This window comes from Pithys albifrons, chromosome 9 (assembly GCF_047495875.1).
Source record: "Pithys albifrons albifrons isolate INPA30051 chromosome 9, PitAlb_v1, whole genome shotgun sequence".
Lineage (NCBI taxonomy): Eukaryota > Metazoa > Chordata > Aves > Passeriformes > Thamnophilidae > Pithys > Pithys albifrons.
The window spans coordinates 28547268-28568240 of record NC_092466.1 but is presented as its reverse complement, the minus strand read 5'-3'; the positions used below and the strand labels follow the sequence as shown (position 1 = coordinate 28568240).

The following is a 20973-nucleotide window of genomic DNA, read 5'->3' as shown; positions in this document are numbered from 1 at the left end:
CGCCCGCCCCCAGCACGTGCTGACGGACACTGGCGCGGGGGCGGCGCGCGCGTTCCCGCCTCCCCGCGAGCCCCCGCCGCGCGCGTGCTCCCGCCTCTCCGCGAGCCCCCGCCGCGCGCGCGCCCGGCTGCAGTGATTGGAATCCGGCTCGTTCCCGCCCCGCCCCGCGGGGACGCGCCGGGAGCGCCCGCCGGGACACGGAGCCTGCGCCGAGCCCGCGCCGTCCCGTCCCGACCCGCCCTCCCCCGCCCGACACGCACCCGCCTTCGCCCCCGTCCGAGCGCAGCCGTCGGGGCCCCGGGAGCGGCCCGCGGAGCGCGGCGGGGAGCGGGCCCCCCTTCGCCTTCCCTGCCCGTGCGGAGGATGAGGAGCCCCCACGGCCGGTGAGTGCGGGCCGGGCCGCGGAGGCCTTGGCCGTGCGGGAGCGCCGGGGCGCCCCGGGCAGCGCCGCGCCGGCCCCGCTGCCGCTGCCTGTCCCGGCCGGGGGCGCTCCCGCCGCCGCGCTGCCCCTGCCCCTACCCCTGCCCGGGCGGGGCCCGGCGGGGGCTGCGGTCGATCGCGGCCCCCCGCGGCGGTCCCGCCGGCCCGGCCTGGCTGCCCCGGGTCCGGTGGGTGCCCCAGCCCGCCGGCCCTGCCCCGCCAAAGCGCTGGGGGCGCTGCGGCCGCTGCCGGGGTCGGGCCGGGGGCGCCGCGGGGGCTGCTCGGCCCGGCGGGTCCTGCGTGGGCAGCGCCGGCGCAGCGCTCCCGGCCCGGCGATCCTTCCCTCCCTTCCCGGTGTTGTAATCCCGGGCCCGCTGCCGAGCGGCCCCGGCCCGACCGGGCGGCAGCGCCCGCCGTCGTGGGAAGGGTATGAGGAACGAGGTGCTTTCGCCTCCCCTTTGTGCGAGCCGTGAGCGGAGCTGGGCGCCCGCTTTCCCAATCGGTTTTTGCCGCATAGCGACGCGCAACAAAAAGCCTTCTGAAGAAATCAAAACCCCACATTTTCTCCTGTGCCTTCGTAGTGAAAGATGGTGCTGTTGAGGAGCGATTAACAACGCTGTTTTCATAACTGATTACAGAATCTATTGAGCGGGGTTCTAAAGCATAAATAGCTTTTTACTGCCTCTCAATCAACGACCCTCTGATGCTGTTTTGGTAAAATTAAGAGTGTATTCAGCAGCAGGGAATGGTAGTAAGTTGTGGTATTTCCTTTCAGCAGTTGCCTTTTAATTTGTGACAAAAGTTGTGTGATGGTTCTTCCCAGTAAATTGATTCCCTCCGAATTTACCCATTGTGTTCTCTGCCTATAGCTAATTATCTTTGAGCTCTTTTATCAAGTTAGTGCACTAACTTGCCTGTTACCTGCAGGGGTAGAGAAGCTGCTTTTGTCGATAAGGAAGACTTGCCTGATTTGTAGTAGAATCTTGTCATGGAATAAAAAGCATGAGAGCCATTTGCATTCAGAGACTTTGTCCAGTCCATAGCCAGAAATGCCCCATATTGTGGCATTTGTAGCAGTCTGGATAAAACTCTTGCTGGCAATGTATTTGTCTTTTGTTCTTGTACTTTTGTTCCTTTTGTAACTTTTTCTTAGGTGATGCACCACATTTTGGGAGGAGGAGTTGTGTATTTTATATGTATTTGTATGGAGACATACAACCTGGTAGGCTTTGAGTTCTGGTTTGAAATTTTATGCAGGGTCTTCTCACGTACCTGCAAGATTCAACTGCCAATCCTTAGACTGCCCTGCTGGCTGCTCTGTGGCTGTGGAATGTGAAAGAAGTAGGGAAGGACTTACTAAATGTTTACTAACTTATATTTTTTATAACAAAAAATCAGTCCAGGCTATTTTCATAGAATCACAGAATCATTTGTATTGGAAAAGACCTTGAAGATTATCAAGTTCGACCATCACTAAACCATGTCTCTAAGTATTTAAAAACAAAAAGAGTGATCTTAAATATGTCCTAATTACTGGAATCTCTCCTAAATTGTGAACTAGTCGGTGTAACTGAGAAGGGGAATAAACATGTAGATAGGAGGATCTGAGCACATTCCCTTCACAGGTGGGAGCTAAGAACAGATATTGGTGCTTGCACTAATGTTGCTATAACCAGGCTTTCTAAGAGAAACAAACCCATCTTCCCCAAAGCCCTTAAAAGCAAACAAACAAACAAACAAAACGAAAAGAGTGCCTCCTTTTTTTTTTTGTCGATCATTGTGGCTGGTAACTTTTATGATGAGGACAGTGTCAATTTCCAAGAGTAGGTGAAGGTCTGACACACGGAGCTGCAGGAACTTCTCTGGTAAATTGCTGAAAAGCACAGATGGACCAATGAGACCAGTCAGTATGTGGCAGGAAAAGTTTTATGTTTATTTCTCCCTGCTTATGTCAAGCATCAGTTGAACATCTGTCTGATAATCTGGGAAAGCATGAGGTATTTCTTAGTTCCTCAGTAAAAAGAGGGCATAGGTGGAGTGTCTGGGATTTCTTCACTGATTTTCTGTTTGTTATCTTCACTTAACTTACTGTAAGATATGTTATCTTACTGTCATCTGTAAATAAATGACTGGAGGAACTCAGCAATTTTAAAGTATCAGTTGTATGTGGGTACAGATGGAGGACTTGAAGCCTTGTTTCATTTGCTGGTGTTCCCAAAATGTGGGACTTGGGGGTGGGCAAAGAGTGTGCCTGACAACAAATTTGTTGTTTCACTGCTGCTTTTTCTTTCTTGGGCAAGATCTGCAGAATCCTCTGCAGTTTCCCCACCACACTTGTGCTGATGGTTCCCAGTTGCAATGATGTCTTCCATGCCTTCCTCAATGGTTATTGCTTTAAGAGGAAAACAGGATTGGTCTGGTTTTTGTGGTGCTTGTTTTTTTTTGCAATCCCTTAAGAGTTGCTGTGAAGTCTGTTGAGGAGGGCTCACTAGTCTCAAGCAAAAAGTAGTTTGACTTACACCTGAAAGTGTTTAAAACTGACAATGAATGTAAACCTTAACAGGCTGTATTATGTCCTTTAGCAGTAGTGTGAAGAGTAGGCTGGGTGATCCTTGGAATTGGGTAAAAAGTTGAAAGTCATCTCATTTTTCTTCATTGTAGAGAAAACATAATTTTAGCATTCTGAATATTCTTCTTGAGAAGATCTATGGAATAGCTATTTTGTGAGGGATTCAGTCCAGAAACATTTGTGCAGGACGTTGTACTCTGGGTGTGTAAATCCCCAAGAGGTTTAGTTTGATGAAACAAGTAGCTGCCCCACCACTGACTGGGCAATCAGCTGGGGGACAAGCTGCCAACTTGTCAGGATGGCCTTTGTTGTGAATTGGCTTCCCAGCACCTTGCTGGGTATGTTTACAAAGTGTATTAGGTGCATTTGATGTCCATTTCCCCCCCCCCAAAGCAAAACACAGCAGTTATTCTACTAGTCTTCAATATATATTTTTCAATTAATTGTTGTAGGTTCAGGACACTGAAGCACTTTAGGTTGTTGTGTATTTGATATATTGAGAAGAATTTTATATTGTGGTAGTGATAAAGTGCATGGGTTTCTGGTTACCACCCCGTTGTTTCAGCTGTACACAAATGATGTGAGGAATATGGTCATTCTGTTTCAGGTTTATAATCCGGATAGTTTGATTTCTTGCCGTTTTTCTAACGAGTGTCTTGGAGTTGCTACCCCATTTCATTTGAATTCTGAGCATTTCAGTCATGTTTACTACTGTTTCATGATGGTCTGGGTAGCAAAATTCAGAACAAGTATTAGAGTAGGCAAATAGCCTCTAGTTCATGGTTGTGGTGGTATCTCCAGATTGTACGGGCACTGTGAAAGGAGAAGCCACAACGAGTCGTTACTGAAGGTCAGGTGTTGTGTCCCCACTTCAGACTGTGAGTGACACGTGTTTTTCCAGTGAAAGTGATTGGCCTGATGGAGCTTTTCCTGTGAGTCACCAGCCGGGCTGGTACTTGTGTTCTGTACCAAACTCAGGGGTGCCTGTTCACTGGGGAGGGGGGAAAGTGCCCCGAATAGCATGAAGGGTGTGAACTTCAGATGTTGCAAAAGGTTTCGATAAGACAAAAATCTGTGTAGTAGTTCACAGGGTGCATACCTGAAGCATGATGCTCGTTTTTTCCCCCACGTAGAATTTCCCAAAATACAGTAGGTTTTAGTATGTGATGAGTTATCTGTGCATTCAGCTTTGCAGTATTGTAGCATAATTCACATTATTTATTATAACAGCAGTAGTGCTTTTTAAAAAATTTAAGATCCCTTGTTTTCACAGTGTGTCCTCAGATAATTGCATTACATTTCATGGTGGCTTCAGTCAACTTTATTAGCATGAAGTGTGGAAGCAACGAATAATTCTTTGAGAGTCTGTATTCCCTCAGTTTGCCATCTTAAGGAGGAAACTGTCAGTCTACCCGTGTTTTGGTTGATAAAAATACAAGCATATATAGCAGCAATAAGTTAGAGGAGTATCAAAGCCTCAGAAGGTATGTAAACCTGGTTCATGGAAGCAATTTGCTTTTCTCTTGTCTTCATAGTGTTAGTTACTAAGAACTGGGGTTTTTTTATTTGAAAAAAAAAACCATATAAAACCATTTACCCATTTATAGGCCTTAATACATCCTCTGTGAGAGCCTGATCCCAAACTTGACTGGAAATCAGTGGGCAGAGCTCAAACGACTTAGGAGGATTGAAGTGATCAGAGATTTCACTTATGCAGAGAATCAATACTCTGCTCATAAGATTTGTTGTGCAAATTAGTACATTATGTGCTCAGAGTCAGAATTTTAAGGATATGGGAGTGGTGAATAAGCTCAAATATAATTTTCTATATTAATCATTCTTTTTGCTATTCAGTGTTCAGTTGGAAATTCACAGTGCAGTTTCTGTGCAGGGGTATACAGGGTTTAAAAAGGAAATATGAACAGGCAAGTTGTGAGGAATTGTTCAGCAGGAAAAATGGATACTGGAAATATGAAAAACTGTGTCATCTCCTTGTCCCATATGTTTGGGAATGAAAGAACTTAGAGAGTAGTATGAGAACAAGAGTGATTTATCAGAAGAAGACAGAATGAACCTCAGTGACAAGAAACGTGATGAGAAAACCAGAAAGCTGTGTAAAATGTGCTCCTACTGGCTGCATATCCTTCTTTGTGGAAGGGAAATTAATCTTTTACTGAGTGCCTTGGAGAAGGTTTCTGAAACCCACCTGTAGCCCTCTCTGTGTTGTCTGAGGAACAGGCCTTGCAGTTGTCAGATACTGGTTTGGACAACTGAGAGTTAATTTCAAGAGGGATTGGATTGGGACAGGGCACCGGAAGGCTCTGCCAGTTTAGGAGGTGCAGCCCTTCTTGGACTCAGGGCCCAAAACATGGACTATCTTCTGTCCAGATTATTGAAGGGATTTTAGCAGTAATGAAAAATTCAGTAGTGGCACTGAGTGTTGGACAGAAATGTCCCTGGTGTTAGAGGACATGAGAAGTTTTGCTTTAAAGAATTTTTTAAAACTTGTTTTGAATGTCTCCTCTCTTGGAGACAAAGCAAACAATAAATCTCCCAGAACAAAAATGTGTCTTTTTTGTTTTAATGTGTAGATGTATTTTTCTAATTTTATCTTCCACGTTTATAGTTCACAATCATTTCATCCTTTTTTTTTTGTGAAAATGTCCTATAGAAAATTTTCCATAGTAGTATTTTGACTCGTATGCCATTCATTAATATTGAGGATTATGCCCTTTCCCACTCAGGCAAATTATTATTGTGAGCCTAAAATGAAATTAAAAATCGTGTAGGTTTTGTGGCCAGTCTGTCACATGAATGGAAATTTTTTTAATCAATGCAAAGTCCTTATTTTTTTTTTAATATTTTACTCCTTTTACATTAATAAATTCTCTACTGAATTGGTTTGACAGCCACTGATACTGATTTACACTAATCTTGGTATGTTTTGTGAAGTTCTCTTAGTACGTGGTGAGGGTTGGGATTTTTTAAGCTTAAATGATCATTAATTTATTATGAGTCTAAAAAGAATCAAAACCTGGAATGTTGTTTTACTCAGAAGTTTATGGCTGAGGGCTCTGGCGAAGTGTAGAAACATTCTCATATAGCTGATATTCTTCAGTTTTCTGCTCGTAAAATTTCATGGAAGGAATGCAGTTAGGGACTCGCCAATTTGGGTTAAACCAGGAACTGCAAAATCAAACCCAACCCAGACAACACAGTTTTTATTCAAACCCAAGCCTCTGTTGAACTGTCTGTTTTTGTTCCGCCCCTGGCCCTGTTTCACTCCCCCACCTATCTTCAAATTCACAAGTTTTTAAATGTCAAGATGTTTCTAATTTACAAAATTATTTTGGTGTAATGAACTAAAACAGAGAAGAGGGGACTAAACTGAGGGAGGTCAAAAACCAGATGGAAATAGAAAATCTAAAAACATCTAGTAAAAAAAAACTGCCTTGAAATAATGGAATCTAAATGCTGAAATTATACATCTGCTCAGCAGCTGTGCATTCCTCAGCCAGAGGTTCCGCTGCAGAAATGGCATTACTCGAGTTTTTCTCAAAGTTTCAAATGCTGTTGTATAATATTTGCATCTCTCTAATTCTGTCAGTAATAGTCTTAGCCTGGGATGGAGCAGGGAGAATAGAAGTGGAGGGAAGAGGTGATAAAAGAATTTCTTTGTCTTAAAGCACCTATCATGTGTATCCTTGTTTGCTACAGAGAATATCTATGATTTTCTTTCTTGGTTGTTCTTTATAAGCATCTTAATTTCCACTGACTAAGTTTCAGAAGTGATGTTGGTTACACAAAAAATAACCAAATAAAACTATATGAAATGAGGATGCCCTGATGAGAGAAGTGTTTGTTGCAAATGCTTCGAGTGTTTTGCTCCCAACCAAGGCCAGCAGTGTTGCTCCAGAGGAATGGATGAGACAGCCTAGCAGGGAGCTGTGGGTTTACCGGGCTCTGTGCAAGCTCCTTCCTGCATCCCAATCACCAGGAGCTACCTGGGACTGCAGTGCACATGAAATATGTTTAAGTAGATATCCACAGCACATTAAACCATTTCAGGTAGAAAGTGTAAGCTACTAAGCAGGTTATAAAAATGTGTAATTGCAAATTTTCTTTATGTTCTTTTCCTCTTTTTACTGTTTTGACAATGTTGGTGTTCATCAGTTACCACTTAGTACTAAGAGTTACTATGTTAAAGGAGGTCTTTGAGAATGGGTTAGTTTGAATTGTAAAGAGTGATTTAGCTCATATAAGAGCATGAAACGTTTTCTTGCTCTGTAGAAAGAACCAAGAAGGCTTTTGCTTCAAAGAATTTTAGACAAAATTAAAAAGTTTGAGGTTATGTAAGATAAATGTCAGGGTTTTCAGAAATTTTGTATATTGTTTTCAAACTGTTTCTGCTTTTGGAAGAAGTAATTGTTTACAGAAACATATTTTTTTTACTATGTGTGCTTAGAACAACTGAAAAGAAAATAAATCTCCTTCAGGTTACTTTCACTGAGAAGAGAAGCTGCGAGCGGGCTATAAATACAGATCATGGGGTCTCCTGAGGATTTGAAAGAGCAGGAGTGGGGCTGGGGCTCAGGTAACAGGGAATGTGGGTAGAGGAGCAGTGGCATGGTGAGAAAGGCTTGCTGGGTTTGAGTCCTGGAGAGGAGCCCAGAGCTCTCTTCTAACAGGGTTTCTTACCTGGGATAGGAGCAACAGAACTGTTTGTATATACCTGCATTGCACCTCTTTGCATATCTATCCATCCGTAAGTTGTTATTCCATTGTCACTGCTGGTTTTTCCTTTCAGTGTCTGTAACTTTGTCATGGTGTGAAATGAGGTTTCAAGCTATTAAAGTGTAGCCATTGCAAAGGTTCTATCTGAACAGACTAAATCAAACACCTTATTTGGATTTCACTCTGTTTTCCATAGGTTGTGGAGCAGGCTAGGCACAAGCAGGAGAACTCGGAGGTCTGTGTGCAGTGCCATGGCTGCAGTTGTGTTGAAATCAGAGGGGTGAGACAGCTGGCATGGCTGGAGGGCTGCAGGGGCTGGTTCTGGGCTCCCCAGGAAGGACAGGTTGGGGGGATGGTAGATGCAGGGTGTTGCCTTTTTTTATGAGAGCACAGGGGGAATCCATGAAGCTCTTCCTTTTGGGTGAATGAGGAGTCAGTTGAAAGCTGTGGGTCAGGATTAGCAGCAGGTCAACATGGGTGATGTTGGTGGGTGTCTGATGGTGTTTTGTGGTGGAATGACCATCTCAGTGAATCGGTGCAGAGCAGTGATATTTTTTATCTTGGGTAGCGGCAATGCTGCTTGTAACATCCTCATCAGCCAACTGATGAAAGGACAGACTACACAAATGGACAGTGAGAGAGACTGAAAACTGGATGGGTTACCATGTTCAAAGAGTTGTGATCAGCAGCATGAAATGCAGTTGGAGACCAGTCACCATCAGTGTGCCCCAGGGGTCCATGGTGGGTTTCCAGTGCAGTGCAACATCTTCATAACTGACCTGGATGAGGGGACAGACTACACTCTAAGGCCGTACAGAACTGGGAGGAGTGTTTGGCAGGTCAGGTGGTTGTGCAGCCCCTTACAGTGACCTGGATGGACTGGAGGGAGCAGAGAGGAATCTCATAAAGCCCAACAAAGGGAAATGCAAAGCCCTGCACCTGGGGAGGAGCCTCCTGGGCTGTGTTAGGATGGGTATTGTGGGCGGGCTGAGGAAGGTGATGATGCCCTTCAGTTCAGCAGTAGTAAGACACATCCAGAAGGCTCTGGCCAGTTTTGGGCTGCCAGGAAAAGCTCAGCAGGTACCCCTGTGGCAGAGAGGTGCTGACAGCCTTACTGGAAGCAAGTCAACGAAGCATGTTCTATTCTGTGTGTTTGGAAATAGTATGGAAGGGGGAGTGGATTGTGAGGTGATGAAAGTTGTGGCTGATACAGGTATTGTAAATTGGCTGTAGCAGTATTGAATGCCCAGATGATAAAATACCGGATGAGGTGCAGTAAGTGCAATGTAATTTAATTCAAACAGAGGAAAAACAGTAATAGGCTCTAAATTAGGTATTAACACTTGTAGATATCCTGAATAATTTTCCAAACAGCTCTTTACTTTGAAGCTCTGACTTGAGATTGAACCTATCTGCTTATGGTATTGAAATTATTTTTATCTCTCATCTTTTTGCTTGTGTGTTTCCACTGTCACTTTTGTAGTTGTGGCCATGTAGGAGGTTGGATATGTTTGCTAAGTTAGCTGTAAACTAACCCTAAAAAAAATCCCCTGGGGTTTTCAGTAGTTCCAGCTCACTGTAGTACCCTATGAGGAGTAAGGAGGGAGGAGGGCCAGCACTTCGCTTCTTGCAATCAGCACAGGCTTAAGTGAATTTAAGCCCATTTTGAAGCAGCATTCTATGAAGTAATTGTAAGGTTTTTTTAAAATGTGATTATGCAGCTGTACACATTCATTATATATGGACATGTATGTTATGTCCTTCTGGTAACATAATTTCAACAGTCCCATTAAAACTAGAAGGTAATTTTTTTGTTCTGGTTTGATTTTTCTTTTCCCTCAGCAGCACCAAATAAACTTGGGCTTCTTCAGTTAGGGAAGGAGAAACAGCAGAGAGGGAAATGATGATAGTAATCTATCAAACCTTAAATGAAATTAAGAAACTGATGAATGGTTCTCACCACTGGTTTTTTCCCTCCACAGTGTAAGGGAATGGCAGGTTTACAAGGAGTGTAAAGTGGGGCGTTTCTTTCCTTCCTCACAGCAAATACTTCAGTCTAAGAGTCGCTGCCAGAATATGTAGCTGGGGATGAAAGGCCTGTGCAGATTTGTGAGCACCCAGATTTGCTGACAGATGTGTGTGCTGGTGGCAATAGCACAGTCACTTGGGTCTGGCTGTAGGTCGGGAACTACACAGGCTTCTGGATGGAGCAAGGGAGAACTCTGTTCCTCCTTCCTCCCCAACTGGTCTGATAGCAGGTGGTGTCACAAGCAGAGTGCTTGGCTAGACATCTGCCACAGTGCAGCAGGTTAATTCATAGGCCTTTTATGACACCCACACGCACCCAGGCACGTCAGCTCCTCTGCTGTTGCATTTGGTAGTGTCTGTAACGCCTACAGCTTTTCTTTTTTAATATTGCACTGGCACCGAGCTGCCTTCGTTGACACATTCATTGGGTTTGCTTTAATGATGCTGCCATCAAACGTGAAGTAACATGTTTTTTTGTATCTGCCTTATCTTGAACATTTTCTGTTCAGGTACTTTATTTTACTTAGTGTGGAAAGATTGATAATATAATTTCCTAAGGACTGGAGCAGCACAGCCAGGTAGACTTCCATTGATGTCTGCTGGATGAATAATGAGCTGCCAGATGAAGAGGGCAGTTCTGTGCTACAGATAAGCAGCCAAGCAGCCGGGTGCACTCGAAGGGCCAGTTCTACTCCTTGTTCACGCCACCTTGGTGCGTCCCTGTCGTTTCCTTTGCAGCAGCACTGACTGGCACTCCTCTGATGCTGTAGGAATTGAAACTGGCTGAGAGGCAGTTACCCTTTTTTGCCATTTTTTCCCCATTATGCTTCACTTCTTGCAAGAGTAGCTGCAGTTGTGGGGGCAGACCAAGTGTTGGTGTTGGCACGCAGGACAAGAGTGCCCCTTCCAGGTTCAGCTTAGTTGTGGTGTAGTGGGTAAGGCTGCTGTTTGGAAATGTTACCTGTTTTGAAACTCTTTTTTTTTTTTAATTGGCTTGAATGTTGGTGATCCCATGTAACTTTGTAGTGTGTATCATGTATATCCTCTGACCACAAAGGAAACATGAATTGGTCAGAATCCTTGCTTTTTCATCCCCACATTCCTCTTTGCTCTTCTTTTGCAGTTGAGTCCTTTGTTTTATGGTTTCATTAAGTGGTTCTGATGTAGTAGGTAAAGTTTTGGATGTTGACACATTTCTAATACCTAAAACATCAAAGACAAGCTTCATGTATCAGTAGGTGTGAAGATGAGATGTCTGCTAAGATTATGGAGTGGATGTCACACTGTTTCAGTTTCAAAGGTCTTGAACTGTGTTCATGTCCCCAGATGGTAACATCCTTCCATGTTAGAATCAGAAGTGTTCAGTAAACTTGTTATGCCTGATAAGGGGAAAGTCAATACGCATGTGCTGTCCAGCCAGCAAGACATGATGTTTGACAGCAGAGGATGTGGGAGGGAAAGGCAGAGAGAACTGTGGTCAGAAGAATATGTGTGAGAGTGGGGAAATGGATATATTGCTAAGGACAGGGAGAGTGAAATCATACAGGATATATAGAGTGAGCTAGGGCAATTACATTGGGAAAAATACAGACCAAAATAGAACATAAATCTGTAGGAAACGAGGCCTCCCTACATCTGCTGCTCGTAGTGCAATTTGTTTGATGTGCAATGACTTTCTTTTTTTACCCTGAATGGAGAGGAAATTCTGAGATGAAAGAATCACTTGAGTTTTAAGAACCAGAAATACCATAGGTGTGTGTTTGGCACCACTGACAGGGCAGAAGGGATCAATTCAGCCAAGTTTTTCCTTCTGTTTTCCTCATGTAACCTTGGCTTTAGTGGAACAGAGAAGGCACAAAGAAATCTTTATATAGCAGGGACAGATATAACAACAGGTGTGCTATTCCCAAATCCAAGGATTGTTACAGTTGGTCAAAAGGAGCATGAAGGGACAAAGCATCCAGCAAGTGAAATGTGGATGCTCCTTTCTCTGTACTACACTAAACTGGCTCCTGGCTATAAATGGGGAAGTATGTTTGAGAATTAAATACAGCCTTTAAAAATGTATTTTTCAAAGAACTGCTGCAGCTGAAGCAGAAGATTAGCTTTTTGACAATGGGCATAATGGAATTAAATGCCATCATAACAGTGCAGTTGGTATGAGAGAATAATCTAAAAATACAGTGTTGAAATGCCTGAGCAGCTCAGAGGAGTACCCAATGCAGTCACATGTTTGTACACCAGTGTGTTTGCAGTCCACACTCCTCCTTCCACCTACTGAACCCATTACACTGTAACAGAAATCAGATTCTGTACAAACTGCTTGTTGCAAATTCACTTGTTTTTGAAAATGTTGGGCTTGATGAATGCTAGTCTTCTGCACTGGGTTTTCTGTTCAAAAGGAAGTATTATCATCCAGAATCTCTGCTTTTGGAAGGTGTATTGGGAAATACTTTATTGTTGTGCAAAGAAATTTGCCAATACTGTTGAGTTTTTAATTTTGGTTTCAGGTTTCTAAAAGTATACATTAAAAATAACCAGTAATTTTGGTACACCTTTCAGAAGATTCTCTTGTGGAAGCAGTAACAGAGGCACAGCTCGGTGGGACTGCTTATCCAGGGGTATGTCAGTGATCAGTGTCTAAACTGGCACTTGCTAAAGCAGTTAGTGATGTTCAGTCACATTTCTCATAGAAAATCAAGTGTGTTCTAAAGCACAGTTTGTTTGGAATGACACCTGTCAGGCTCTGTGTTGCTCATATACCCAAGAGTAGTACATAAGAAGTTGGAGACATTTTCCATTTCAATACTCGTTTTTAGCAGTACTTTATGTGATCTGTTTTGTGTCAATTCTGTATCATTGTTTTGCTGTATGTGTATGTTTTTGTGATATGCGGGCTGTAGTTTTCAAACAAGTTGGTGATTGTGAAAACATTAAAATTGTTCTAAGCAGGTATATTTCCTGGCACTGCTTTTCATTTCTTAAAATTAGTTTGTAACAGCAATGTGAGTTTGGGGTGGTTGAACTTTTGGGTTGGTTTTGGTTTGTGGTTTTTTGTTGGCCTTTCCTCTGCCCCACTGTGACTGGTTGTAATCTTTGCTGGCGTGAAACTTGTGCTGAGCTGAACTACTAAAGATATTGTGAATGTCCTTATAAAACATTACAGTGATGTCTTCTATCTGCTCTTTTGGAAAACAATCCTCAGTAAAATATGTATACAACTTGTTATTTTTAGCACACTGGGTTTAACTCCTGTTAAAGCCTTTGGGATTACTTTGTAGTTTTAGGACTGTCTTAATTTTCTTTGTGTGTCGTTGTTGTGTGAAATATCCCAATAATAGGTCTTGAGACCAAAACACGACCTGGGGGAGTGACCAGGGAAGTTTATGTTAAAAAAAGACACAACAAAGTAAAACCATAGGGAGGATGCCAAGGGTGGAACTGTTACATTGGCCTTCTGAAGGAGAATCAACACTAATAACTTCTTGCAGGCCATTTAATAGCTGTCAGGTAATCATGTTATGGTGTTCTGAGCTTCAGTTTTAATGTATAAACATACTTGCTCTTCCACTTCTAAATGACAATTTGAATAAATTTTATTCCAATGACTAAGCGTTATTAAATATATTCTAAAAGAAAAATAGCTGTAGGTTTGCTGGAATATGTCCGACAGTTTCTGTTACCTTAAAGTTAATAGACAAAGGCTGAGTAACACAGAAAATACTTGATTTAAATTTTGATTATTTGACACAGATTACAAGTTTGAAATAAAATTCTGTAGACAGATAAATGAGGTTCCTTTGGGGGAAAATTTAAGTGTCTGAGTTTTGTGTAATCTGAAAGACAAAATATTATCATATATGATCCATAGAAGCAAAATGACTATATTTTGCCTTCTCCAAAGTGAAGTATAGGAAATTTAAGTGTATTTGCAGTAAATAAAAAGTTGTTTAAAGTGCTCATATTCCCTAGATAAGAGAGGCATCTGAATAGGGTTTTTATTCTGATACATCACAAAAAGAAAAAAAATGAGTCCTGTGCTTACTTTGCATAGAATTACAGAGGTAAAGTTGCCAGTTGATATCACTTCTGATCCTTGACCTGAAATAACCAAGGTTAAGAAATGTTCATAGTGGAAGTTTTTTCATGTGTATTTATCTACAAAAGTGATTATTTTCATCATCCTGCCTACTCAGTTTTTGGAGGTTTTGGGTTTTTTTTCAGATTAAAAGTCTTTTGGAAGCTCCCATTGCAGTAGTATTTGACATAGATTCTAGGGGTTTAGCATGAAAGCAGTGCCTCAGTTCAGCATCTCTTGGCATTTAGAATTTGTTCCGATTTTGTAGCTGTGAACCAATACAGGGGAAACTGTGAGTGAAAGGATCAGGTGTCTAAAGGTCCCTCAGCTCTGAATTTCTGGTTTTGACTTCCTAAGTTTATCTAAAGATCCAGGCTCAAAACTTGATGACAGTGAAGAGTTTTTGGCAGCCTTTATGGTTGGTAAGATTTTTCTTTTACATGAACAGTGTACAGTGGCCAAAGGTCTCCTCTTGGTAGAATTGCAGAAGAATTACTACCCCCACCAGTGTTTTTTAGTCTCAAATTTAGTTAACCCAACAAAAGTACAAACCACTCCTGTGCAAGTCATACAAGAGAGTCTGTGAGCTCCTGGTTCCACACTGATGGCCTAAAGCCTTGCACCCTCTTGAGATAGTTTAGGGGCTTTTTTTCTCTGTTCTGATAGAATAATATTTGGTAGCATGTTTAATGAGTAAAGTTGCTACTGCTGAAAAAAATGTTTTTCAGATTATTTCTCTTCTTACACTGTGCTGTCACTGGAATGATTGATTTTTTTTTTTTTTCTCCCCAGGTCTCAGTCTCTTATCTGGTAGTATAATGGCATCCTAGTAATTTCAATATGTTAAGAATGGTAAAAATCTTGTCTGTTTTGTTTACACCAAAAGGCTTACTTAGTCCAAATTGCAACAGCCTCTTTTCATGGTACAGAAGTACTTGCCTTTAGAGAAAATAGATGGAAACAGTTTATCTGTAAGATTATCATGTTCTGTTGAGGGGTAACTTGACTGTTAATTTCTGTGTGTGTGTGTGTGTAGCTGACCTGAAAGCTTACAAGACATTGTAGTGGGTTTGTGTCCTACATAAACTATGTGCCTATAGTTTGAAAAATTAAGTGAATTCATAACAACGTTGTCCATTTCATCTGTATTAGGAAGTGTCATTCTAGAAATCTGTCTTACTGGATGTACTTGAATGCTTTGGTTCTTTTCGATGGAAAGGAGCTATTCTTACTGATTGCTCGCTTGTGAATAAGAGGGGTTCGTTTCTAGGGAAAGTGCCGTCCAGGTGAGTTCTGAGTCCGGGCAGGGACGGCCTGAAGGAGGGAAGGGGGATCCCGGCGGGGCTGTCCGGGCACGGGTGGATCCCGGCGGGGCTATCCGGGCACGGTGGATCCCGGCGCGGGTTCCCCTTGGCTTGCCGAGCGAGGGGGCACGGCTGGGCACGCTCTGCCCGCGGGGGGAGCGCCGCACGCCGCAGAAATGGCTGTTTCCTATTCCAGGAGAGGCCCGAGCAGCTCAGTTCTCGGGGAGGCAGTGCCGAGATGCCATTTTGAGGTTAAATGCCTTTCCAAGCGCTGAGGAGCGGGAGGAGGGGCAGGGATCGGGTTACGGCTCCGCATTCCAGCGCCGTCCCGGCCGGGAGCGCTCGGGAAGGGGCCGCGCCAGATGCGGCCGCTCCGCCCGGCGCTGCGGGAGCGCTGCGGGGCTGGGGAGACTCCGAGCAGCACCAGAATTAAGGAGAGAACTTGCTTTTGAACTGTTTTTGGAGATCAGAAATCCTTGTGGCTCTGTTTAATTTTGCTTAGCTGTAACAGTGGTTATAAGGACTTTCTGGAAACGGACTATTGTGCTTCAAGTATTTCCTTAACAACTGCAGAGTTAATTGTCTGATGCATTTATTGCCTTCTCATTTTTCAGGCTGTTACCTGTATTTACAGTACTATGTAAATTAAAGGTAAATACCTACTTTTTCGTGGTGATGTAGGTTTAAGTATTTTGCTTGTTTTCCCTTCTCTTCCCATGGATACAAAATAGCGATATGAAGTAATGTGTTTTAAAGATCTTGTAATTTCCATGTTATGTTTGCACTGCAACAGTACTCAGTTGTTCATGGGGGAACAATAGTTGTGTACTTAGTGCACACTTCTTAAGGCCTTTCACCGTGAAAAAACCTCAACCTGCCAGAGAATATAATTAAGGCTTTTTATAAAAGAACTCTGTTAGTATTTAAAGTTGACTTTGGAACAGAATGTTTTGTGTAATATTTATTGTAGTTGTTACAGGGCAAAGATACAGCAACATCAGCTTATACCTGCTGTTCCTGCAGGGCCATTAGCATATCTTGTGTGCTGCTTTGGGGCTGCATAAAGATTTTCAGGTAAAAGATACCTCAGAAAGAAGTCTCATTTTGAAACTCTGAACATGTTGTGTCCTTACCCCTGCTTTTAATTCAGGTTGTAAATAGTTCTGCCAATCAGGTGTCTGTAACTGTTGACCTTTTTTTCCTCTACCTTCTGTATGTTATCACTAACATGAGATAAATAATGACTCTAGATTTGGTTCAAGAGCTATGTACAGCTTTGTTTGTGGGAAGGTGCGGCAAGGGCATGAGATACCACATTCATCAGAGCTTAAATGATGAATACAAAGCAAATCAGCTGCAAAAATATCTTCACTGGCAACTGGTTGGAGTCAAATTATTTGTAAAATAACTTAAAGCTGTTAGATCATGGGATTTTTGTTCATGGCATGTAACCTCTTTGTAGTAGAAGAGGTAAAATGATCCTGGTTGTGGTTAGCAATGCAGCTCTCTTGTCAAAGGAATTCCTTTTATTCCCCTCCCTCCTCCCACAAATAAAAGCAATCACCCGCTGAAATGAGGAGTGCTCTGCAGTTGTTTTAGTTACAGTGAAACACTCAAAAAGAGTATCTTGTTCTGATGAAAATTCTTTGAGAGTTGCTGCTGCTTCATCCCTGAGCTCCCCCAAACTGAAAGGATTAAACTGAGACTTTTTGTTTCACTGCAAGGAGTCTTTTGTGTCTCTACCACCAGTAAAAGTGTCTCTGGTACAGGTTGCAGATTTTTTCTTCTCCTCAGCCTGAACGTGACAAGTCTGGTCTTGACTGAATTCTGCCCACACCACAAGTTTAAAATCTGAACATAAACTTATTAGTAAGATTGAGTTGATTCACAAAAAGCAGGATGCAGTAGATGCAGCTACTGTTTTGAATATATAAAGGTAATTGATATAAAAAATCGTCACACCTTTTTGTTTCTGTTCCAGTGTGTACATCTGTAATGGCTTTCAGTGCAGTTCATAGAGTTTCATCATTTTCATACTGACTTCTCAGTGTGTGCAGTGCCTTGGAAATGAGAGAACCATAAATGCACTTATAATGTATTTTACTTGGGTCCTCCTGCCAGTTCAGAAACTTCAGGCAGTCTGTGATGGTGAAGCCCCTGTGCTGAGATTCAGGGCAAATCAGATGCACAGCTCTGGGTAAAAGTTTATCAGCATCCCCCAATGTCTGCCTTAGCTGAAGGAGAGCTCAGCTGCTGGAGACACTGAGGGAGCAAGGCACATATCTGAGTTATGCTGCTCCTGCCCACGCATGCTTACCTTGCAAAATGTTTGCATAGATCTTCATAAAAACACTTCCCTTAATCTGCTGTGGCAAGCAACAAAATTATTTTGGCACTGAAATAATGTGGTATTTGAGCTAACAGCCTGGCAAATGGAGGATATGGTGTATGTCTAGTGTTGTTCTTGCTGTGAAGCTGTTATTTGTTCACCTGTCTGATAGAGCAGTGAGATAAGGGATGGGTCTGCGCCTTTCACTTCTGTTTTATTCATCTAGCAGGATGTGACCAGGTTTAGTAATTTCATTGTCCTGATATTAGAAATCCAACCCTGCCAAAAACCAGAAAAACCCAAATAACATAAATCCCATCACATTGGTTATTTGAGGAACCTCATCCTTTGGTAACGTGGGGTAATAGCTGTAGTCTCCAACTAGGGGAATAGTAATGGGATCAACATCAAACCTTTTGGTGTTAGTTCACTGTTGTGCTGCAGTGGAACAGAAATCACAACCAGCAGGGTGCAGGCTCGGCCTTCCAGGTCTGGGTCCCCCAGTACCACAGGGAGACTGGTGCATTGATGGCCTTCAGCAGAGGGGCGGGCTGCCCAGCACCAGGTGTGTTTGCTCAGCCTGCAGGAGGCTGAGGGATGATGTTTGTTGTGTTCTAGAGAAGGTGGAGCTAGAGTCTTCCTAGGAGTGCACCTTGAAAGGATGGTAAATTAGTGGTTGCAAGTTACAGCAAAGTAATTTCGGACTGGATTAAAAAATATAATTAGAATGGTGAGGTACTGGGACACGTTGCTGTGAGAGGCTGCAGAACTGCCTCTCTTGGCCATGTTTAAGATATTACTTGTCAAAGTCCTGAGCAACTTAACAGATCATTGGATTTGGCTTTGTGATGGGCAGGAGGTTGGACTAAGCAACTTCTAGAAGTCTCTTCCATCCTGTTGAGAGTTGATGGTTCTGTCTTATAGCAACGTGGGTCTGTGGGACTGGCAATTCATGTGAAGAAGTCAACTTGTTTTTCTCTGGAGCTCCTAAAGATTGTATTTACACTTGATTTCTAACCTAGGCTAGTAGGGTTAAAGTTAGTGAATGAAGTACTGGAGCAAAAATTGCTTGACCTTGTTTAACACCAGCCATGTTAGTTTGTCTGGCTACAGTGGTTAAATTTTGATTTGTATATCAGGGGATGAAAATGAAAACTGGAACTTGAGTGTGTAGTTTGCAAGTGTGCCACCATCTTCCTTCTGCTTCAGGGGAGGGAAGACCTTTAACACTGAGTGCAGGCCCTTTTTTAGGGTCAGATTGGTGAACTTTTCTAGTAGGTCTTTCTTTTGAAGGAGACTTAAATTTTTTTTTTACTTCACTTCTAAAATTAGTCACTTGTAACTAAGGTTGTTTATGTCAGATGGCCTGTGTTCTGTTTTCTAAAGGTCTAGGCTGGGGAATGAAAAACTGTAGACTGTTTTTTTCTGTTTATCCCTTGTTTGTAATAGTCTTCTAAGTCTGTCTATATAGAGAGAACTGAGCCAGGAGAGCTGCCAAATGTTTTAGAGCTACAGGCTCTCTGAAAATCTCAATCTGAGTATTTTGTCAGTGGGAACTATTGGGTGGATGCCTGGCATTTTATTTCCTTTTTTATTCACTCTGACCACTTGGTTGTCTAAATAGATTTGGGCTCCTATTTTATTTTGAATCTTAGCATTGGTATTAGCAAAAGTAACTGTACAGTCTTGTGGTACAACAAAATTAAGGGTGTTTGTGACCTGGGAGAGATAACATCATGGGTTGGATGTGAAATGTTATTTGTTTTGAAGAGCATATTTGAAACAATGGAAAGACTTTAAAAAATGTTGAAGTTTTGAAGTGTTTCTTCTGTCAGTGTTAGGTTTGGCAGTGGTTTGCAAACATGACAAACAATTTGCCAGCAAAGGGGTAACTCTCAACGTGCTTCTCATGAGTCCCCTGATGTTTTCTGCAAGTGTTAAAATCCTATTGTAGGACTTGGAAAGGGGGACCTTATTTCAAAGTGGATTATAAGTTCTTTTTTCCTTTTGCAAGGTAGGATGTGAAATGGCTACAGATAGAACTGTTGGCCTGTAAGCAGTTAAATTTTAATGTAGATATAAACTGACAGTAATTTTTTTCAGCATAAGTTTGTGCATATCAAGTTTTCACACTCAAGAGAAGAGAATGGTATCATTTCTGTAATAGTATGTAATAACCTCTGACAGGTTTTGTATTGGTGTTCTGGCTAACTGCAAGTCTTGTACAACTAAATAATTAGGTTATTTTTCCAATTGTGTTTTTCTTGGCTATGTTACCAAATGTGAATGTTACCATTCAACTCCACAGAATCCCTATTGTGTTAAATTTTTAAAATCAAATTGTTAAATAAACATTGTTGGAACTTGGTAGAGGAGAAGCCTTAAGGCAGATACTAAACAAGAGAAAATTCCCCAAATACTAAAGGCAAGATTCTTTTTCCCCTGTTCTTTGTATTTTTTCAGGTATCAGCTGTGTACTGGCATTAAGGTCTCTTTTCCTATTGGTTTTTGCTCCTTCTTTCAGTTGTGACTGAAATGCGTATAAATGTATGAAGATAACTTCAGAGGATAGTCCTAACTTCCAAGGCTCGTGGTGACTAAATTAAGCCCAAGACCAGAACATTCATGGAATTGTAGAATGCTTTGTGTAGGAAGGGGCCTCCAAAGCTCATCTAGTGCAGCCCCCTGGGATGAGCAGGGACATCAACTGGATCGGGCTGCTCAGAGCCATGTCCAGCCTGACCGGGAATGTTTCCAGGAATGGGGCATCCACTTTGGGCAAGTGTTTCACCAGCCTCAGTGTAACAAATTATTCCTTGTATCTAGTCCGAATCTACCCCTTTTGTTGGTTTAAAACTGTTGCCCATTGCCCTGTAGGGACCTGCAAAAACATTTGTACCCATGTCCCTCTTTTTGTTTACCTTGTGCATTCATTACAGTCTTGCAACTGTTACTTCTTTTCTGAGGCTTGTTTTTTTAACTTCCAAACGTCATTAGAAGGTGGAAATCTAAGCATTTAGTCTGTTTCTTGGCTTTTATTTAAAACTGCACGTTTCATGTCTTCCTTTTTGTTACTGTTTTTAATTAGGATTTACTGCAACATCAAGGAGAAACAGGATGTATCTGTGAACTAGAAACCTTTCTCAAACATGGCTGTAGTTTTAGCAAAGACTTTAGAAAATATCATGGGAACACAACTGTGTATTTTCACTAGATTTTTTTTTTGCTGTTGTGTTTTTCATGCATTAACTTGGGCTTTAAAAAACCAGTCCATTTCCTTGGAATTTTGGTCTTTCTTCCATGTCTTTTGGTTTTGTTTTTGTGTGCCATTCAAGTTTGATCAATTTGCATATCGTTACTGTCAGAAAAGAACAGTGATCTTGCAGAGAATTAGCTAAAGAAAAAATGAAAATTGTTCCTCCACTGACACATTCTTTGTAACAGCTGTGTTGGAAAATTTTCTCATATAAAAAGTGGCTTTTTTATTTTTTTGGTAGCATCCAAGGAAGCC

General features: G+C 42.3%; 1 protein-coding gene across 1 annotated transcript in view; it reads left to right on the top strand.

Moving 5' to 3' along the window:
- The first annotated feature begins 207 nt into the window (after positions 1 to 207).
- Positions 208 to 20973, top strand: part of BMPR1A (bone morphogenetic protein receptor type 1A) — a 72326-nt gene continuing 51560 nt past the window's right edge. Inside the window, exon 1 of the mRNA XM_071564208.1 lies at positions 208 to 383. The gene's annotated coding sequence lies outside the window, so the exon portion shown is untranslated. The remainder of the gene's footprint in view (positions 384 to 20973) is intronic.